Consider the following 20,319-nt stretch of genomic DNA (forward strand, 5'->3'; position numbering starts at 1 on the left):
CAGTAGATGTAGAAAAAGAGCATCTGACAAAATTTAATACCTACTTATGGTTTGAAAAAACAAAAAACAAAAACCCTTTCAACAAACTAGGAATAGAAAGAAAATTCCTCAGCCTGATGAAGGATATTCCTAAAAACCTACAGCTTATATATACTTAATGATGAAAGCATAAACATTTTTCTCCTCTTTGGGAACATGGCAAAGATGCTCCCATTACTTCTATTCAACACGGCCCTGAAGGCACTGAAGTCCTACACAGTGCTTCATAAGGCAAGAAAAGGAAATATTAATAAAAGGTATAAAGTCTGGAAAGAAAGAGATAAAACTGCTTTTATTTATAGACAACATAATTGTTTATGCAGAAAATCCTAAGACAGCCTGAAAACAACTACCAGAACTAAAAAGGGGATTTAACATATGCAGGATATAAAGTCAATATATAAAAGACAATTGTATTTCTATATATTAGCAGTAGGCAATTGGAAAAGTTAAACTTGAAGAAAAACTAATTTATAACAATGTAAAAACATTAAGTACTTAGAAACAGATTTAGTAAAAGACATGGAAGACCTCGATACTGACAATTGTAAACCACTGTTGAAATAAAGAAGGGCTAAATAAACGGAACAATAGACTATGTTCATGGATTGGAACACTCAACATTGTTAATATGTCCACTATGCCTAAATTGATCTATAGATTCAAAGCAATCTCAATCAAAGTCCCTGCAGGTTTTTGTTGTTAATATGACAGGCTCATTCTAAAATTTATAATAAAAACATGCAAAGGAATTAGAATAACCAAGACAATTTTGAAAAATGACAAGGTGGAAGGACTCACAGTACCTGATTGAAAGATGTAGCCTAAAAGTAGTGTTTTAAAGGAGTAAAAGTTGCTGCAGAGAGACCAGTTAGGGTGTTATTGGTGTAAACTGGATGGGAGATGAAGGGAACTCGGGCTCTGGTGACAGTAATGGAGGTGGACACAAAGGAAGGGTTTGGGTTATGTTAATGTTTTGAGATAGATGCAGCAAGATTTGCTGATGGTTGTAGGTGAGGGGTGAGAGTAAGAGAAGAGGTGAACGTGATTTTGACTTGAGCAACTAGGCCATGATGGTGTGATTTTGAGACTTACTGAGATGGAACGACTGGTGGAGGAATGGTTTGGGATAAGGGGAATCAAGTCTCTGTTTCATATTTACTAAGTTTGGGAAGGCCATGAAGCCATATGGGGAGGTGTCAAGTAGGCAGTTGAATATATAGGTTTGGATCCTGGGAAGAGATCAGGACTGGAGATTTATATTTTAGAGTCAATGTGTAAATGATATTTAGAGCCAAGGGGGTGCTGGATGCAGTGGCTCATGCCTGTAATCCTAGCACTTTGGAAGGCTGGGGCTAATCATTTGCACCCAGGAGTTTGAGACCAGCCAGGGAAACATAGTGAGACCCCATCTCTACAAAATATAGAAATCAGTCAGATGTGGTGGCACCGCCTGTAGTTCAAGCTGCTTGAGAAGCTGAAGTGGGTGAACTCTTAAGCTGGGAAGTTGAGACTGCAGTGAGTCATGACTGTACCACTGTACTCCAGCCTGGGTGGCAGAATAAGATCCTGTCTCAAAAAAAAAAAAAAAAGGACAGAAAAAAGTTAAAGCCATGGGGCAGAATGGTGAGGAAGACTAGATAAAAGAAAGAAGAGGGCCAAGGCTTGTTCCCTGGGCCACTACCACTTTTACATTTTTACGAGGGGGACAAGCAATAGAGTTTAACACAGGAGCCTGAGAAAGAGAGGCAGGTAGATAGACAATTGGGGAATGAGGTGTAGAGAAAGTCACTGGGCTTGGGGAGGGGAAAATAGGGAATGTGGGAGGGGGCCTAACCCCCATTTTCCAGTGTCTTCTAAGTGCCATATGCTATCTTGGGAAATTTACATGCACTCCCTCAGGACAATGTTGCCAAGTAGGTATTATTGTTCCTATTTGGTGGTTGATAAAACTGAGACCCAGATTGGTGAAGTGACTTGCCCAAATCATACAAGTAGGGGTGGAGAGCCTGGATCCACAGCCAGATCTGTCTTTGCGATTCTTTCCACCACCCTCCAGCAATCAGGCCTCCAGCAGGGGGTACAGGATTGGGGGAAGCCACTTATGGTTTCTCATCTGTAAAATGTTCACCTTTCAGGGTTATGAGGATAAAATGGGATAATCCGAGTTAAGCACCTGGCAGTGCTTAACTGGGTGGGCCCTCGGTAAACAATAATGATTGTGGCTATACGTGCAGAGTGCAACAGTCCCGCAGACAGTGGCCAGTGCTGGGGGGAGCCAGGGGTGATGGGGTGAGGCTGTGGGGTAGGCTTCCTGGAGGAGGCCCAGTGTGAGCTGAGGACTCCATGGTTCAAAACACTGACCTGTGATAAAGTTTGCAGTGGTCTGTGGGGTGAAATGAGAAAAAGGACAACACAATGGGTTTTACGTAAAGCTAAATGTGTTCAATGTAAAGGATTACCCTTTATCCTGAGATTATGCCTTTCCTACTTTGTTGGTATTAAAGCGTCCTTTTTATGAAATGATGGTGGTTAGAGAATGGTAGTTATATTTTAAATATCTTTACTAACACAATGAAAACTTAGCAACCTTCATCATTTCCCAAACTTTCTTTTGAAGTTTTTAATTGATCCATGAAATTGAAAAGTCTGACAGCTAGAGCAGAGAGGGCATTCTAGGCAGAGCACTGCATGTGCCAAGGCAAGGGTGTCCGGAGAGGCACAGGGCGGTCCAGAACTGCCAATAAGTAGCAAGAGCAGTAAGAGCAGCGGAGAGGTCCTACAAAGACCCAGGAGGCCCTGTCCTGGGGTGGGGGTGGGGTCACCCTGTGAAGTCCCTACCCTCTCTTCCTGCTGCCCACGAATGGCAGGAGAACTCCCTGTGGGCTAAGGCTGCTCCCCAGGGCATCCCATGACCATGTGCAATATGTGTGTGTGTGTGCATGTGTGCATGTGTGTGTGCCTGCATCCTTGGGGAGGCAAGGAGGCCAGCCATGGAGAAGCACCAAGGACTGACGGGGTCTTGCTTAATAAGTCTTGAAGAGACATATAGGATGGAAATAGAGATCAGGAAAGACAGTGGGGAGAAAGACAAGAAAACCCAGGACTATCTGAGTAGAAGGAGCAGTGTCTGCATGTCAGCACATTCATGCATGTGTACGTGTGTGTATGTCCCTGAGAGCATATGGACCTCTGTGTGTGTACATTTGCATTGTAAGAAAGTGCATGTCAATGTCTGGGTTATCCAAATGGGCATGGGGAAAATCTCTGCTGGCTCTGCTAGGCTTTTGCTTGGGTGTGTGTCCAGTGTATGTTGGGGTGCTTTGCTGCTGGTGCAAGTGTGGCACTGTTGTGTGTACTGTTCATATACAGATATGAGAGATAGGTGAGAGGTGTCAACACTGTGTGGCTCAGTGTGTGTCTGGGCTCTGTTAGATGGTCTGCTCAACCTGGGTAATGTCTCTGGGCTGTGTGTGTCTGTATGTGGACAGGGAATCTGTGGTGGGCGTGTGCTGATGGTATTGAGTGAGTGTGAGCTGTGTGTGTCTGTGGACAGGGAATCTGTGGTGGGCGTGTGCTGATGGTATTGAGTGAGTGTGAGCTGTGTGTGTCTGTATGTGGACAGGGAATCTGTGGTGGGTGTGTGCTGATGGCATTGAGTGAGCGTGAGTTGTGTGTGTCTGTGGACAGGGAATCTGTGGTGGGTGTGTGCTGATGGCATTGAGTGAGTGTGAGTTGTGTGTGTCTGTGGACAGGGAATCTGTGGTGGGTGTGTGCTGATGGTATTGAGTGTGTGTCTGTATGTGGGCAGGGAGTCCATGGCAGGTGTGTGCTGATAGTATTGAGTGTGAGCTGTATGTGGGCAGGGAGTCCATGGTGGGTGTGTGCTGGTGGTATTGAGTGTTGGAGCCGGGGCTCCCCTCCCTTTTCCCACTCTTTTGATGACCCAGGCTGCCAGTCCTTTTTATTTCTGTATGCTGTCTGTCTCTTCCAGGCCTATGTGTGACTCTGACCAAGGGCTCTCATACATGACCCTTGGAGGTGGAAATGGGGATAGGCGAAGTCCTTGCTCCCTTCCTCTCTAGCTCTCTTAGTCTCTGGTGAGCCCTAGGCTGCTCAGCCTCAGGGTCCTACTTTCTGATCTGCGGAGGAAGAGGTCTTGTGGTTAGGGATGGCCATTGCCGACCCATGCTCCCAGCTTACTTTGATCCTGTGGAGGCTCCGTGTGCCTCTCTGCATCCTTCCTGCTCCCTGACCCTGGCCAGCCTCTCTTTCAGCTTCCTCCTGGTCCCCGTCGGGGGCTGGGGTCAGCCTGCTCATCTCCAGCATCCTCCATCATCCTTCCTGCCAGCCCCAGGCCCCTTCTCCAGCTGGTTCAGATTTAGGTTTCTGGACCAGGCTGGCTCATGGGGAGCAAGTGTCTTCCCCAGTCCTGCCCTTGCTGCGGGGGCCTCTTATCCTTTGCCCAGGAGCCTGCTGAGGCAATTCAATAAAGAGAAGGAAAGTGGCAGGGTGAGATGGTGTGTATGATGTGAATAAGGGTTTCCCTGTGAGTGTGTGTTTGTGAGTCTTTGCAAGTTGGGGCATAAGAGGGGTGGGTGTCAGTGCTGCTGCCAGGGCCATGCATGCAGCGTGTGCAGACAGACTGAGTGGGGCAGGGGGCTCACATTTATCCAGGGCTCACATTTATCCAGCGCTCACTGCTCGCCAATCAGGATGCTAAGTGCTTTATTCAGATTATCTCATTTAATAAGTGTGACAGTGTGTGAGAGGGTGACAGAAACGGGGCAGAGAAGGGCAGGTGGTCAGGAGGTGGCTGCTTACAAGTCCCTGGCAGAGTATTTCCTTAATCCATCCCAACAGCGTGCCCTGCTGGATCTGACCTGGGCCTCAGGTTGGGGAGCAACCTCTTAGCCCCTCTCCATATGGAGACACAGGAGGTGGGAGCAGGCTCTGCCCCAAATTCCCCACCCACCTCCCTGCCCTGCCCTCAGCCCGGGGACAGAACAGAGGACTGCCTGCTCCTCACCTTTTCTCCTGGGTGTGCTCAGTACAAGGCCCAGCACTGCAGGTGCCTAATCAGTCCCTACCCCTTAGCAGATTCCAGGCTGACTCAAGGAGTTTTCTGTACATTCAATCAGTCCAGTCTTTACTCTGAAAATCTCACAGGGAGGGAGGAAATGAGAACCCCCATGGTTAAGAGAAGCCAGGGCCTAGATAGGAAGGAAGCAAAGGGGTCCAAGCTAAGGGCAGGACAGCTCACAGCTGCTTCCCCTGAGGGAGCAGTGCTGCAGGCCCGCCAGGGCCTCTGCCTCAGAGTCCCGCCTCTGACGTCATCCACTGCTTCACCCACTCCAATTTGTCACTGGGTTTTAGGTAAGCTGAAATTTGCCAGAGAGTGCTTAAAAGTGAGGACTGGGGTCTCTTGTCCCTCAGGTGGTAACATCGAAGAGGTCTGATGGCAAAGATGCCGTGGATTTCTAGAGGAAGAGGGACAAGAAAGGGAGGGAGGGAGATCATGAATATGAATGGACTCCCTCCTCTGCACAAACTACCCCAGGGGACCAAGCAGCTACTCAGAGACACTCAGGCAAGAGGACCAACCCTGAGCCACAACAGAGGGAGGGCTTCCAGGAGGAAGTGGGCCTGAGGCCTGGAGGGACTGTCATGGTGAGGAACAGTTGGGGAGGAGCCCTGGGAGCGGAGAGCAAGGAGGAGGAACACAGCCTGTCCGAAAAGCACATGCCCCCACCCTCCCCAAAGCTGCAATGGTAACGGTAGCTATGAGCACTGAATATTTTCAGAAAAACACAAATAGCAGCCATTATTAAAAAGTATTTTGGGGAAAATGCCATTATTATTCCCCCGAAGTCTGTGGCACCACCAGGTACTCAGGCTGAAAACCTCAGTCGCTGTCCATGTCCCCCTTCCACAACCCACTTCCAGGTAGTCACCAGATCCTGAGTATCCTCTTTCTCAGGGTTTAAGTCAGACAGACCTGGGTTCCATCCCAGCTCTATCACTTGTTGGCTGTGTGATCTTCAGCAAGTCACTTAGCCTCTCTGTGACCCAGTTTTCTCTACTATAGTGAGAAGATGATAACAGTACTTACAGAATGGTTGTAAGAATTCAACAAGTGAATGCATGTAAAGAGCTTAGTACACTGTCTAACAGAATGGACTCTTAGGAAACATGAGCTATTTTTATTTCCACTAAACTATGTGTTTCCGCAGACCAAAGTTGTGCTTCTAACACTGTCCTGCTCGAGAACATGCCAGTACTGCCTTGTACCTTGCAGCCCAGCAAGGTGGAACAGCCAGGTCTTCCTAAATACATCATGCTACCCACATCAGTGTGCCATAATGAAGTAACACAGACTGAGCGGCTGAAACAACAGAAGTTTATTTTCTCACAATTCTGGAGGCTGGAAGGCCAAGATCAAGGTGTTGGCAGGTTTGGTTTCTCCTGAGGCCTCTCTTTGGCTTGCAGAGGGCTTTCTCACTGTGTCCCCTGTGCATACCCAGCCCTGGTATCTTTTTGTGAGTCCAAATTTCCTCCTTTTATAAAGACACCAGTCAAGGTCAGGTACAGTGGCTCACACCCGTAATCCCAGCACTTTGGGAGACCGAGGCAGGTGGATCACTTGAGGCTAGGAGTTCGAGGACCAGTCTGGCCAACATGGCAAAACCTTGTCTCTGCTAAAAATACAAAAATTAGCTGGATGTAGTGGTGCATACCTGTAGTCCCAGCTACTTGGGAGGTTGAGGCACAAGAATCACTTGAACCTGGGAAGTGGAGGTTGCAGTGAGCTGAGATAGTGCCACTGCACTCCAGCCTGGATGATGGAGCAAGACTGTCTCCTAAAAAATTAAATAAACACACCAGTCAAACTGGATTGGGGCCTACCTTAAGGGCCTCATTTTAATCTAATCGCCACTTTAAATGCCCTATCTCCAAATACAGTCACATTCTGAGGAACCGGGGGTTAGGGCTTCAACAAATGATTTTTGGGGCTGGGCTGGTGACTCACACCTGCAACCCCAGCACTTTGGGAGGCTGAGGTGGAGAGATCACCTGAGGTCAGGAGTTCGAGACCAGCCTGGCCAATATGGTGAAACCCCATGTCTACAAAAAATACAAAAATAAGCTCAGTGTGATGGTGCACACCTGTAGTCCCAGCTACTCAGGAGGCTGAGTCAGAATTGCTTGAGCCTGGGAGATGGAGGTTGCAATGAGCCAAGATTGTACCACTGTACTCCATCCTGGGCAACAGAGCAAGACTCTGTATCAAAAAAAAAAAATTTTTTTGGGGGGGAGTCACAATTCAGCCCATAATGCCACCTTCCTTCTCTGCATCTTTCTGCATGTTGCTGTTCTCTCTGCCTGAAACACTGTCCATGTTTTCTCTTCTTCTCCCTTGAAGGCCTCCTACTCATCATCTAAAACCTAGCTAGAGCATCACCGCCTCCAGGAAGGCTTCTTGGCTAGACTGCTGCCTGCTGTGGGTTCTCACAGCCCACTGTGTTGACCTACATCATGGCATGTATCACACTCTAAGAACTGTCATTTGCTAGGGTGGATGCTGGTTGTTTTGATCTGTACAGCATCCCATTCCCCCTCTGATAACAGCATCTTCTTCTCTTTGAAGAAGTGACACCCCTCACCCCCTCCACTCCTATGGCTCAGGTGACTCAGTAGATTACAGTTGTGGCTTCTTGCCACAGGAATGAGCATGTGATGAAGCAGAGCCAATCAGAGTCCTTCCTTGAGATTTTTATCTACAAATGCTGGGCAGGAAAATGCTAATCTTTCCTCTGGGGTCCGGAATGTTGTAAGCCTGGAGCTTTGTGTGGTCATGGCCCAGTCTCATCCTGCCATGAAGGACGTCTATCTGCAGGGGAAAGAATCAGGCCTACACCCAAGGGAAGCACCTATGAAGAGCTGGTCACTTTATGTAAATTTTAAGCTTTTTATATTTAATTTTTTGTGTGTTTTGGGCAATACATTTAAGAGGTTCAAAAATCAGAATAATACACAAAGCTGTACAATAAAAAGTTTCAGTTTTATCCTTGTTCCTGTCAACTCACTCTACCACATGGGTAATCACTTTTTAAAATTTCTTGTGGATCCTTCCTATGGTTCTTTACGAAAATATAAGCAAATAGTAATATATGGCTGGGCGCGGTGGCTAAGGCCTGTAATCCTAGCACTTTGGGAGGCCAAGGTGGGTGGATCATGAGGTCAAGAGATTGAGACCATGCTGGCCAACATGGTGAAACCCCATCTCTACTAAAAAAAAATACAAAAATTAGCTGGGCGTGGTGGTGAGCGCCTATAGTCCCAGCTACTGGGGAGGCTGAGGCAGGAAAATTGGTTGAACCCGGGAGGTGGAGGTTGCAGTGAGCCGAGATCGCACCACTGCACTCCAGCCTGGTGCCTAGCAACAGAGCGAGACTCTGTCTCAAATATATATATATATATATATATATATATATATATATATATATATATATATTCTTTTTCTGTCTTCTTAGAAAAAGGAAGAATACTATACATTCTGTTCCACACCTTGCTTGTTTTTATTTATTTAGCAATATATCCTGGGGTACTTTCCATAAAGTATGCTGTGACTTTTCTCTTTCTTATTTGCAGCTGCATAATATTTCATTGTATGGATAAGCTACACAGTTCCCAGTGATGAAGACCAAGATTGTTCCCAATCTCTTTGCTATTATAAACAATGTTGCAATGAACAAGCTTTGCATGTATCATTTCATATGAGTACAAGAGTTTCTGTAGGCGTGACAATAAAAAGATAACCCAACTGAAAAAATAGACAAAGGATTTGAACAGACATTGCTCCAAAGAAGATAGGATAATTACATAAAAAGATGCTCACCATCATTACCCATTAGGCAAATACAAATCAAAACCACAGTGAGATACTGCACATTCACTAGGATGGCTATAATAAAAAAGACAGATAATAACAAATGTTGATGTTTTAGTTCATTCCAGCTGCTATAAGAAAATATCACAGACTAGTTGGCTCAAACAACTGAAATGTTATTTCTCATGGTTCTGAGGCTGGGAAGTCCAAGAGCAAGGTGCTGGCCGATTTGGTTTCCAGTGAGGCCTCTCTTCCTGGCCTGTAAAGGACCACAATCACACTGTGCCTAGGACATTTTTTTCCTGTGCATGTGAAGAGAGAGAGTGCACAAGTGTATGCTGGTGTCTCTTTCTCTTTTATTTGTATCAACTTAATTTAATTTTTAGATTTCAAATTGTGAAATACTTCAAGAATACAGTAAAGTACAGAAAAGTATAATTGACCTCTATGTAGCCCATTTACGTGATTTAACAAATGTTTAATATTTTGCCACATTTACTTCAGAACTCTCTTTTTGTAGAAAATAAAAATTTTAAAAGCAAAGCTAAAGCCCAATCTTATCACTTCCTGCTTCCTCTCCTCAGGTTAACCAGTAACCTGAAATTATGTTTTTATACTTTTATTGCATATCTGAATGTGACCACAAATAATAGATTGGTAGCTTTTTCTGATTTTTTTAAATTGTGGTAAAATGCGTACTACATAAAATTTACCATCTTAACCATTTTAAGGCTTATAGTTCAGTGGCACTAAACACATTCATAATGTGGTGTAACCATTACCCCGTTCATCTCTATAATGGTTTTCATTTTATAATATCAAAATTCCATTAAACAATAATTCACCATTTCCCCTTTCCCCTAGAAGCCATCATTGTACTTTCTGTCATTATGATTTTGACCACTCTAAGTACCTTATGTAAGGGGAATCATACAGAATTTGTTTTTTTGTGGCTGGCTTATTTCACTAGTATAATGTCCTCAGGGTTAATCCATGTTATAACATATTGCAGAATCTCCTTCTTTTTTAAGGCTGAGGAATATTCCATTATATGGACATATCACGTTTTGCTTATCCATTCATCCATTCATGGACACCTGGGGTGCTTCCACTCTGTAGCTATTGTAATACTGCTATGAACATGGGTTGATAAATATCTTTCTCTTCTTATAAGGGCACCGCTAAGAGCCATATTAGAGCCTCATCCTTATGATAAAGGCATAATCTTTATCACCTCCTCACAGGTCCTCTCTCCAAATACAGTGACATAGAATTCAACATAAACATTTTGAAGGGACACGTTTAGTCCATGACCATTGATGATAATAGGGAGAAATTGGAACTGATACATTGCTGGTGGAAATGTAAAATGATACAAACACTGTTTGGAAGTTCTTCAAAATATTAACACGGAGTTATCATGTGACCCAGAAGTTCTTCTAGGAATGCAACCAAGAGAAACAATATCATGTTCATACAGTTGCACAAAAACTTGTACATGATTGGTCACAGCAGCATTATTAACAGCAAAAAACAAAAATCCAAATGTCATCAACTGATGAATGGATAAATGTGATATAGTCATACAATGAAATATTATTTGGCAATAAAAAGAAATGAAGTACTGATACATGCTACAACACAGATGAACCTTAAAAACATATGCTAAGTGAAAGAAGCCAATCGTGAAGGATCACATATGATTCCATTTATATAGAATGTTCAGAATAGGCAAATCTACATATAGAAAAAGTAGATTCGTGGTTGCCTAGGGCTGGAGAAATTAGGAGAAAGTGGAAGTGATTCCTAATGGGTATGGAACTTTAGGGGAGAGATGAAAATGTTTTAAAATAAATTGTAGTAAGGGTTGCACAACTCTGAAAATAAACTAAAATTTGTTGACTTATACATTTTAAATGGGTGAATTGTGTGGTATGGAAATTAGATCTTAAAAGAGCTGTTAAAGAAAAAAAAAAAGAGTTTCTTGTGGAATAAATTCCCAGAACTGGGACCGTTGGGTCAAAGGAAAAATGCATTTAAAATTTCTTGCATTTTTATGCTCATCAGCAATGTATGAAATAGCAAGGCAGGTACATTTTATGCATGAGGAAACCAAGGCATGGACAACCCAAAATCATGCGATTAATAACATCCAGGCTGTAACTGAAATCAGGTCTGTTGGACTCCAAAACATGTTCTCTGCTGCAGAGGACTCATTTGGTGTTTTTCCGATGTCATTTGATCTCCTTAAACAAAAAACAAAAAACATGTAACTTTTGATTGCATCCATTTTCTTTGTTGCTTTTCTGTTTTTCTATATCATTTATTTCTGTTCTGATCTTTATTATTTCCTTTCTTCTGCTTATTTGGGTTAAATTCACACTTCTTTTCTCTATTTCTTAAGATAGAAGTTGATGGCACTATTTGAGACCTTTCTTCCTTTCTAATATAGGTGTCCAGTCCTATAAATTTCCCACTAAGCACTGCGTTAGTGGCATCCTACAAATTCTGATATGTTGCATTTTTATTTTCATTTGGATCAAAATACTTTCTAATGTCTCTTCTAATTTCTTTTTTTTTTAAACTTATAGGTTATTTAAAAGTGTTTTATTTTGTTCTCAACCATTTGAGGATTTTCCAGATACATTTTTGTTATTGATTTGCAATTTAATTCCACTGTGGTCAGAGAACATACTTTGACTAATTTTAGATGTATTGAAATTTGTTTTATGGTCAGAATATGGTCTATCTTGATAAATGTTTTTATGTACACTGAAAAATGTGTATTCTGTTGTTGGGTAAAGTATTTTGTAAGTGTCAGTTAAGTCAGGTTGGTTGATAGTGTTGTTCAAGTTTACTATACATTCTTGCTGATTTTCTACCTGTTTGTTCTATCAATTATTGAGAGAGTGACATTGAAATATCTCTGACTTTAATTGTAGATTTGTCCATTTTTCCTTGTAATTCTATCAGTTCTTACTTAATGTATTTTGTAATTCTCCTATTAGGTGTATAAATGTTTGGCACTGTTATATTTTCCTGATGAATTGAACACTTTATCATTATGAAATGACTCTTTATCTCTGGTAATATTCTTTACTTGGCCGGGTGCGGTGGCTCACGCCTATAATCCCAGCACTTTGGGAGGCTGAGGCGGGTGGATCATGAGGTCAAGAGATCGAGACCAGCCTGATCAACATGGTGAAACCCCGTCTCTACTAAAAATACAAAAAAAAAAAAAAAAAAAATTAGCGGGGCATGGTGGCATGTGCCTGGAATCCCAGCTACTCAGGAGGATGAGGCAGGAGAATTGCCTGAACCCAGGAGGCGGAGGTTGTGGTGAGCCGAGATTGCACCATTGCACTCCAGCCTGGGTAACAAGAGCGAAACTCCGCCTCAAAAAAAAAAAAAAATTCTTTACTTGAAATCTACTTTGTCTTATATTAATAAGCCATTTCAGTTTTCTGTTGATTATTGTTAGTACAGTACATCTTTACTCATTCTTTTTACTTTTAACTTATTTATATCTTACTTAAAGTGAGTTTCTTTCTTTCTTTTTTCCTTCCTTCCTTCCTTCCTTCCTTCCTTCCTTCCTTCCTTCCTTCCTCCCTCCCTCCATGCTTTCCTTCTCTCTCTCTCTCTCTTTCTTTCTCTCTTTGTTTCTTTCAAGTCTTGCTCTGTTACCCAGGCTTGAGTGCTGTGGCATGATCTCAGCTCACTACAACCTCCACCTCCTGTTTCAAACAATTCTCCTGCCTCAGCCTCCCAAGTAGCTGGGATTACAGGCACACACCACCACACCCAGCTAATTTTTGTATTTTTAGTAGAGATGGGGTTTCAACTTGTTGGCTAGGCTGGTCTCAAACTCTGCCCTCAAGTGATCTGCCCACTCGGCCTCTCAAAGTGCTGGGATTATAGGTATGAACCACTGTGCCCGGCCTAAAGTTGATTTCTTACAGGCAACACAGAGTTGAATCTTGCTCTCGATAAACAGTCTGACAGTCTTGGCCTTTTAATTGTGGTATTTAGACCATTTATATTGAATGTGATAATTGATATTATTAGGTTTAAATCTACCTTCTTGCTATGTGTTTGCTATTTGCCCCATGTATTATTTGTTCCCTTTTCCCTCTTTTTCTGCCTTTTTTGGATTGGATAGTTTATTATTTCATTTTATCTCCTTTATTAGCTTAATCAGATACAGCTATTTTTTAGTGGTTACTTTCGCATTTATAGTGTACGGCCTCAATCCCAAACCACTTCAAGTAATCTTATACCATTTCACACAGAGTAAGGACCTTACAACAGCATGCTTCTCTTTCCTCTTTCACAACCTTTATGCTATTGCTGTCATGTGTTTAATTTCTATATATGTTATTAACCCAGAATACTTGTTGTTTTGCTTTAACCAATAAATTATCTTTTAAAGATACTTTTAAAATAAAAAAGTATTCAATATTTTCTCACATTACTACTTTTCCAGAAGTCCTTTATTCCTTGGTGTAGATTCAAATTTCCATCTGGTATCATTTTTCCTTCTGTCCTGAGGACTTTCTTTAACATTTCTTGTAGATCAGGTCTGCCAGTGATGAATGTTTTCAACTTTTTATTTTGAAAAAAGCAATCATTTCACCTCTGTTTTGAAACATTTTCACTGGGTACAGAATTCTGGGTTGACAGATTTTTTTTTTTAACTTTCTGTACTTTAGTGATATTATTCCACTGACTTCTGGCTTGAAATACTTTCAATAAGAAGTCTGCTGACATTCATTCTTCTTTTGTATATAATGTGTATCTTCTTCTCTGCTACTTTTCAGATTTTCTTTTTATTTCTGGTTTTAAGCAATTTAATCATTAAATGCCTTGGTGCTTGATGTTTTGTTGGTATTTTTGAATCCATGGTTTATGGTTTGTTTCAAATTTGGGAAATTATTGGTTATTATTTCTTTAAATATTTTTGTGTTCTTCTCCTCTTTGAGAGATTCTAATTACACATATGTTAGATTGCATAAAATTATCCAACAGCTCATTGATGAGCTGTTTATTAAATATATATAATATATTTTTTCTGAATTTCATTTTAAACAGTTTCTATTGCTGTGTCTTCAAATGTACAAGTCCTTTCTTCTGTGTTAATTCAAATCTGCTGTTAATTCCATCCAGTGTCATTTTTCATTGCAGACATTGTATTTTTTCACATCTAGAAGTTTGATTTGGGTCTTATCTCCCCTTTCTCTCTACTTAACATGATCAATCATTACTCTAGTTTCCTGAGCATATGGAATATAGTTATTATAATTCTTTTAATGTCTTATATACAAATTCTATTTTCTGTGATATTTTAGGTTATGTTATTTTTTCTTTTTTTTCTGAGACAAAGTCTCACTCTGTAGCCTAGGGTGGAGTGCAGCGGCACAATCTCAGCTCACTACAACATCTGTCTCAGGGGTGCAAGCAATTATCCTGCCTCAGCCTCCAGAGTAACTGAGATTACAGGTGCACACCACTGCACCCAGCTAATTTTTTGTATTTTTATTAGAGACAGGGTTTCACCATATTGGCCAGGCTCGTCTTGAACTCTCAACTTCAGGTATCTGCCCACCTCAGCCTCCCAAAGTGCTAGGATTTCAGGTGTGAGCCACCGCGCCCAGCCAGGTATGTTTCTCTTGCTAAATTTTTTATCCTCATTTTCAGTTGTATTTTCCTGTTTCTTTACATGACTAGCAGTTTTTTTTGTTGGATGTGAGACATTATGAACTTTACCTTGTGTGCTGACCATTTTAATATTCCTATGAATATTCTTAAGTTTTGTTTTGGGATGCAGTTAAGTTACTTGAAAACTTTGATTTTTTGAGGCTTGCTTTGCAGTTTTCTCAGGCAGGACCACTGCGTTTCCTCCCACTATTGCAGTAATGCCCTTTTAAGGAATCTACTTGAATCTTTGAGATTTGTGAACTTTTCCAATCTGGTTGATAGGGACACACACCACTCTAGGTCTGTGTGAACTTTGGAGACTCTTTCCTATGCTCCTTTGGGATATTCTTTCCTTAAACTTGGGTCATTTCCTCACATACAAATACTGTTCAATATTCAACTGAGGGCTTGAAGGGACTTTCTGCGGCTCTTTCGAGCTCTCTCTTTGAGAAGCTCTCCTCTCCAGTTCTCTGCCCTATGAAGTCTAGTCATGATGGCCTCTCAGCCTCTCTGTCTGTCTCCTCCACTCAGGGAGCTGTAATAGCCTGGATGCTACCCCTTGTGCTACAGCCTGGAAACTCTCCCCAGGTAGAAGCTGGCAATTGTAGGGCTTACCTCATTAGTTTCTCATCTCTCAGGAATTGCTGTTTTGTACTGCCTTATGTTCAGTGGCTGAAAACAGTTGTTTCATATATTTTATCTAGGTTTTTAGTTGCTTTAGGAAAGATGGTGAATCAACTCCCTGTTATTTCTTCTGTCCAGAAGCTCTGTAACTACAATTTCACACTTAATTATCACAAATGTCTTCTATATTAGGTATGATTATTCCCATTTTATAGACGAGGAAAGTTTAGTTTTAGGGATTGAGTTGTAGTATACTAGAGTTGAAGAGGTAGAAGAATGTAATGGATAAAAAGATAGATGTGTAGCCAATCAATCTGGGTTTGATTCTCAGATTTCCCACTTCTTAGTTATATGACCTTGTACATGTTAACCGTTCTGTGCCACAGTTTCCTCACCTGTAAGAATTGAGATGCTAATGATAGAAATGACCTATAGATTGTTGGGGGAATTATAAATGAGTAAACATATAACTAGTTCATAATGACCATGTATTAGCTATTATTATCAGAGTGAGTAGTTAACAATCTTCAGTGCTGTGATAGGAACACCCATTTTGAACTCCAGCTCCATCACTAACTTACTCTGGAAAGTTGGCCATCTGAATCAGTTGGGTTTCAATTAGAGAAACAGAGCCACTAGGGGATTCTAACCTGAAACATACAGGAAAGGGAATTCTGGGAAACGTGGTTCAGCTGAGCCTAGTTGACACATTGCAAAGACATCACACCATGTTACCTGACTGCTCTGAAAGCCCATTTCCTCGTTGGTGAGAGGGGACAGTAACACTCCTCTTTGGATTAAATGGGATAGAACACATGAAGCATTTGGGTCTGGGACAGGGAAGTGTTCCATAAATGGCTCTTATCATAGCTGCTCAGGATCCCACAGATAACTGCCAGAGGAGCGATCTGAACTCACAGTTGTTGTCCCTAATGCCTATTGCTGCTCCCACTGCACCCTGCCACCTCCTGTGCTGGGCCTGAGAGTAGGGAAATGAGTAAGACAAGTCCCTGCTCACAGGATTCCATATTTTAGTTGGGGGTAATCCAGGGACACAAATAAATGCAATATAGGTCAGGAAAAGGAAGGCAGGCACCATTAATGAGGGATTTCTACAAGACTAGCTCAGAGCTGCAGTCCCTCTACAGGGGAAGGGAAGGATGCAAGGGGGAGGAAGGGGTCTATGCCAGGCTCTGTGATAGGCAGTTTATGTGATGACAACATTTAGCCTTCACAATTAAATAATGAGCTAGATATTATTATCCCTGCAATACAAATAAGAAAACTGAGACCCTGAGAGATTAAGTCATTTGCCCTAGGTCACAGAGTGACCAAATGACAGAACCCCTGCATCTCAGGAAATGGGTAGAGTGCAGTGGAAGCTGGAGCTCAGGGACTGTCCCCGGGTCACTTTCAAAGAAGGAGACTCCTCCTGAGCCCAGAAACCAGGTCTGGCTCTTTAGCCCCCTCCCGGGCCTGCCCCTTGCACCTGTGTGCGCCCGTGGGCGGCGGGCACGGTGGTGGCTGCAGTGCTGTGGTGGTGGCAGCAGCGGCAGGCGGCAGCAGGGAGACAGTCACACCTCGCTGTTTTGTAAACTGTTTCTCACAGCTTGTTTGTTCCGGGTTAGGGCTGGAGCGGCACCGTATGGAAGTGTGACTCATTGTTTAATGTGGCAGCTCATTAGCAGAGCTTGTTGCTGCCTCTGATTTCTCTGCTCTTGCTAATTGGAGAGCCCAGTGGGGCCCTGGCTTCCCATGAAGAACCAACCCAGCTTCCCAGGGCTCTGGCTGGCCCCTGCCCCTCCAGGCTCCCTGAGGAGGCCACCCCATGCCTTTGGGCCCTGAGATCAGTCAGACTGGGTTCAAATCTCAGCTCATCCTGGCTGTGTAACCTGGGATAAAGCATTCCTTCTCTCTGAGCCTCAGTTTCCTTATCCACTTGATAATTGGTAAATAGTACCCACTTCCTCCGGGTAGGTGAGAGACACAGTAAAGTCCCCTGGTATGTACTACATGCTCAATAAGCAGTTCTGTAGTGTTATTATTAGGCTGAAACCTCAGAGAGCCCCTCTGTTTTGGCCTGCTTGGGGCAGTCATCCAGCCCAAAGGTGCTCCAGAGGCTTAAGATGTGAGGCCCTTTTCCACTGCTGATAAACTAACACATTTCTTTCTTCTGTGCTTCACCCCTCCCAAGGCAAATCCACCAAAGGGCTCCAGGTGTCATTCACTCTCCATGCCCCCAGAAAAGGAAGCACAGCCTGGCTTTGAAAGGCCCTGGGCCTTCCCTAGCATGGAATTCTGCTCCCTGGAGCTCTCCCTTGAAACTCAGCTCTCCTCTTTGAAGCCGCACAGAACCCATCTGCCCCCAGCATCCCATGACGATCCTGTGCTATTTGAAGACAGTGATCACATCTCCTCTCCAAGCCTTCCATCCAAGTGGAACATGTCCAGTTTCTTCAACTGCCCCTTACATGAGATAAGCTTGGATGCTCACTGGACCATACCATCAGTGGTACCCTTGGAGTTGTACAGTGCTGTGACCTCATTCCAAGTCCCTTCCCCACCCTCCTCATGCTCTGAATCGACTCCTCTTTGCCTACGTGTCTCCTGAAATTGCAGCCTAGAATTCAGCTCAGTCCTCTGAATAGGATACGGCAGCCCCATCTTCTACAACATCAAGACCAATGATAATGTGCTGTCCAATGATAATATAATGTGAGCCACATGTATAATTTTAAATTCCTAGTGGCTGCCTCAATAAAAGGAGCTGGGCATGGTGGCATGCACCTATAATCCCAGTGCTTTGGGAGGCTGGGGTGGGAGGACTGTTGGAGCCCAGTAGTTCAAGGCTGCAGTGAGCTATGATTGTGCCACTGCACTCCAGGCTGGGCAACAGGGTGAGATCCCATCTCAATAAGTAAATAAATACTAAATAAGCATCTATCTTTTTAAAAAAGTAAAAAGAAATAGTTAACATTAACTTAAAAATATTTTTATTTAACCCAATGTAGTCAAAATATTATTTCAGCATGTAATCAGTATCAAAAATCATTAATGAGATACTTGAAACTTTTTTTCATATGATATGTTTAAATCCGGTGTGTTTTTATACTCAACAGCACATCTCATTTGGACTAGCCATGTTTCAAGTGCTCAGGAACAACAGAACTCATGGCTACAGTGCTGGGCAGTGCAGTCCAGACTCTACCTTTGTTAACATGATCAGGATTGCTGTGGTGTTGTGGCTGACACATCATCCTGGTTCAGCAGGAAGGGGTCGTCAAGTGCCTAAGAGTTGGGGCCTCTGGGTGGTAGGCAGTCAGGATCCCAGTCTTGGTTCCATTAGTTCACTATCTATGTGATGTCACTCTTCCTTTCCAGGCCTCAGCATCCTCATCTGACAAGCACGAGGTGAGAAGAAGAGAGCAGCACCTGCTCGGTGCTGGGAACTCCCTGGGGTGCTCCCCATGTGCTGTGTTACATATTCCATGAAAAGTCCAATGTTGTAGGTTTTCTTCTCTCTGCTTCATTCACACTTGACCCCTGGTTAATCACAGCTGGTGTGTTGATTGCTTCTGCCCTCCTGGCCACCATGGATACCAGTGGGGCTCAGTTGCAGGCATGCAGCCCTCAAACCTGGAGCCCTAAAGTATGTCTTCTTCAAACTTACTTCTCTCCTGCTTCCTGTCTCTGATAATGGCACACTACTTACCCAGTACCCAAGCCTGGAAGCACCTTGACTCTTCTTCCTCTCCCCTTCTCCCTTCTTTGTTGTGACTCTTCCCTAAGTCACAGACTAAGGACAATGATGGCAGAGCTTTGATGCGTGTCTGCAGGTGGCGGGCCCCTGCTACATGGAAACACCTCTGCCTGCCCAGGTGTCTGGTCTGTCATTTGCAGAGTGGTCCCAGCCTCTCCCTGCACCTGGTACTGTTCTGTTAGGATGTATTGGAGTGAAACCCAGACATCACATTGCCCACAGCTTCCTCCCTCATTGTCTTCCTCCCCAACTCCGCTAATCCAGGTGACTTTTCCTTCCTGACCACAGACACTCCTTCCAGTCCAAGAGCCACCTGTGTGACTTTGAGAAAATCACTTCACTTGACAGAATCCCAGTGTCCATGTGTAAGAGAGAGGAGAATTCCATCTTCCTCCTGAGGCTGGTGGCAGTGACAACTGAGACTGTGTGATATGTGATATGTGACCGTGCCTCGCTCAGCACTTGGAGTAAATGTTAACTGTGACTGAATCCTTACAAGTCATTTTAAGAACAACTTAACCTTACTTACCTAAACTGAACCCTCACTGGGGCTCCTCTGTGAGCTCTGCGTGGCTTTCCTCTCATTCCCCAGCCACCTGGGTCTTTCTAGACTAGCCAGGAAAGCTCCCCATGACTTCTGAGCAGGGAGCAAATATGCAGATGCCCACTTCCTTCTAGGAAAAGCCACTGAATCATGGTGCTGAAGGGGAGCTTGGTGGTCATGCCGGGGGTACCCCATTACCAAGACCAACCGTCTTCGAAAATAAGACAGGACATTCAGCCAGCCGTTCGGGGTGACAGACTTTCCATCCCAGAACCATGGCCCAATTTGTCTGTAACCTTGTGGAGAAGACCCTGGCGCTGGTGAACACTGCTGTGACTTATTCGAAGCCTCAGTTGGTCACATTTTGGTACTATGCCAAGGTTGAGCTGATTCCTCCCACCCCTGCTGAGATCCGTAGAGCTATCCAGAACCTGAAAGAAATAGTCAATAGTGCTCAGAATGGTAGCTTCAAACAACTCACAGTTAAGGAAGTTGTACTGAATGGTTTGGTGACCACTGAGGTGTTGATGTGGTTTATGGCGGAGAGATCATAAACAAGTGTGGCATCACTGGCTATGGTGTTTGAAGACCAATCTTTAACATCTGGTTATATTTGAGTTATTATTTGAGTATTGTTGGCCCATGTGTGATCAGACTGCTACCTGAATAAAATAAGATGTGTTAAAAAAAAAAAAGAAAAGAAGACAGACATGACTTCTACTGTGAATCTTTCTAAAGTACATTACACTCTTCCCTGTATTTCCAAAA

The 20,319-nt window shown here is 43.3% G+C and overlaps 1 pseudogene; it reads left to right on the forward strand.

Annotated features, from left to right (window-relative positions):
- The first annotated feature begins 17,423 nt into the window (after positions 1 to 17,423).
- Positions 17,424 to 20,319, forward strand: LOC118143233 (ATP synthase F(0) complex subunit g, mitochondrial pseudogene; annotated as a pseudogene).

The sequence above is a fragment of the Callithrix jacchus genome, chromosome 7 (genome assembly GCF_049354715.1).
Source record: "Callithrix jacchus isolate 240 chromosome 7, calJac240_pri, whole genome shotgun sequence".
Classification (NCBI taxonomy): Eukaryota; Metazoa; Chordata; class Mammalia; order Primates; family Cebidae; genus Callithrix; species Callithrix jacchus.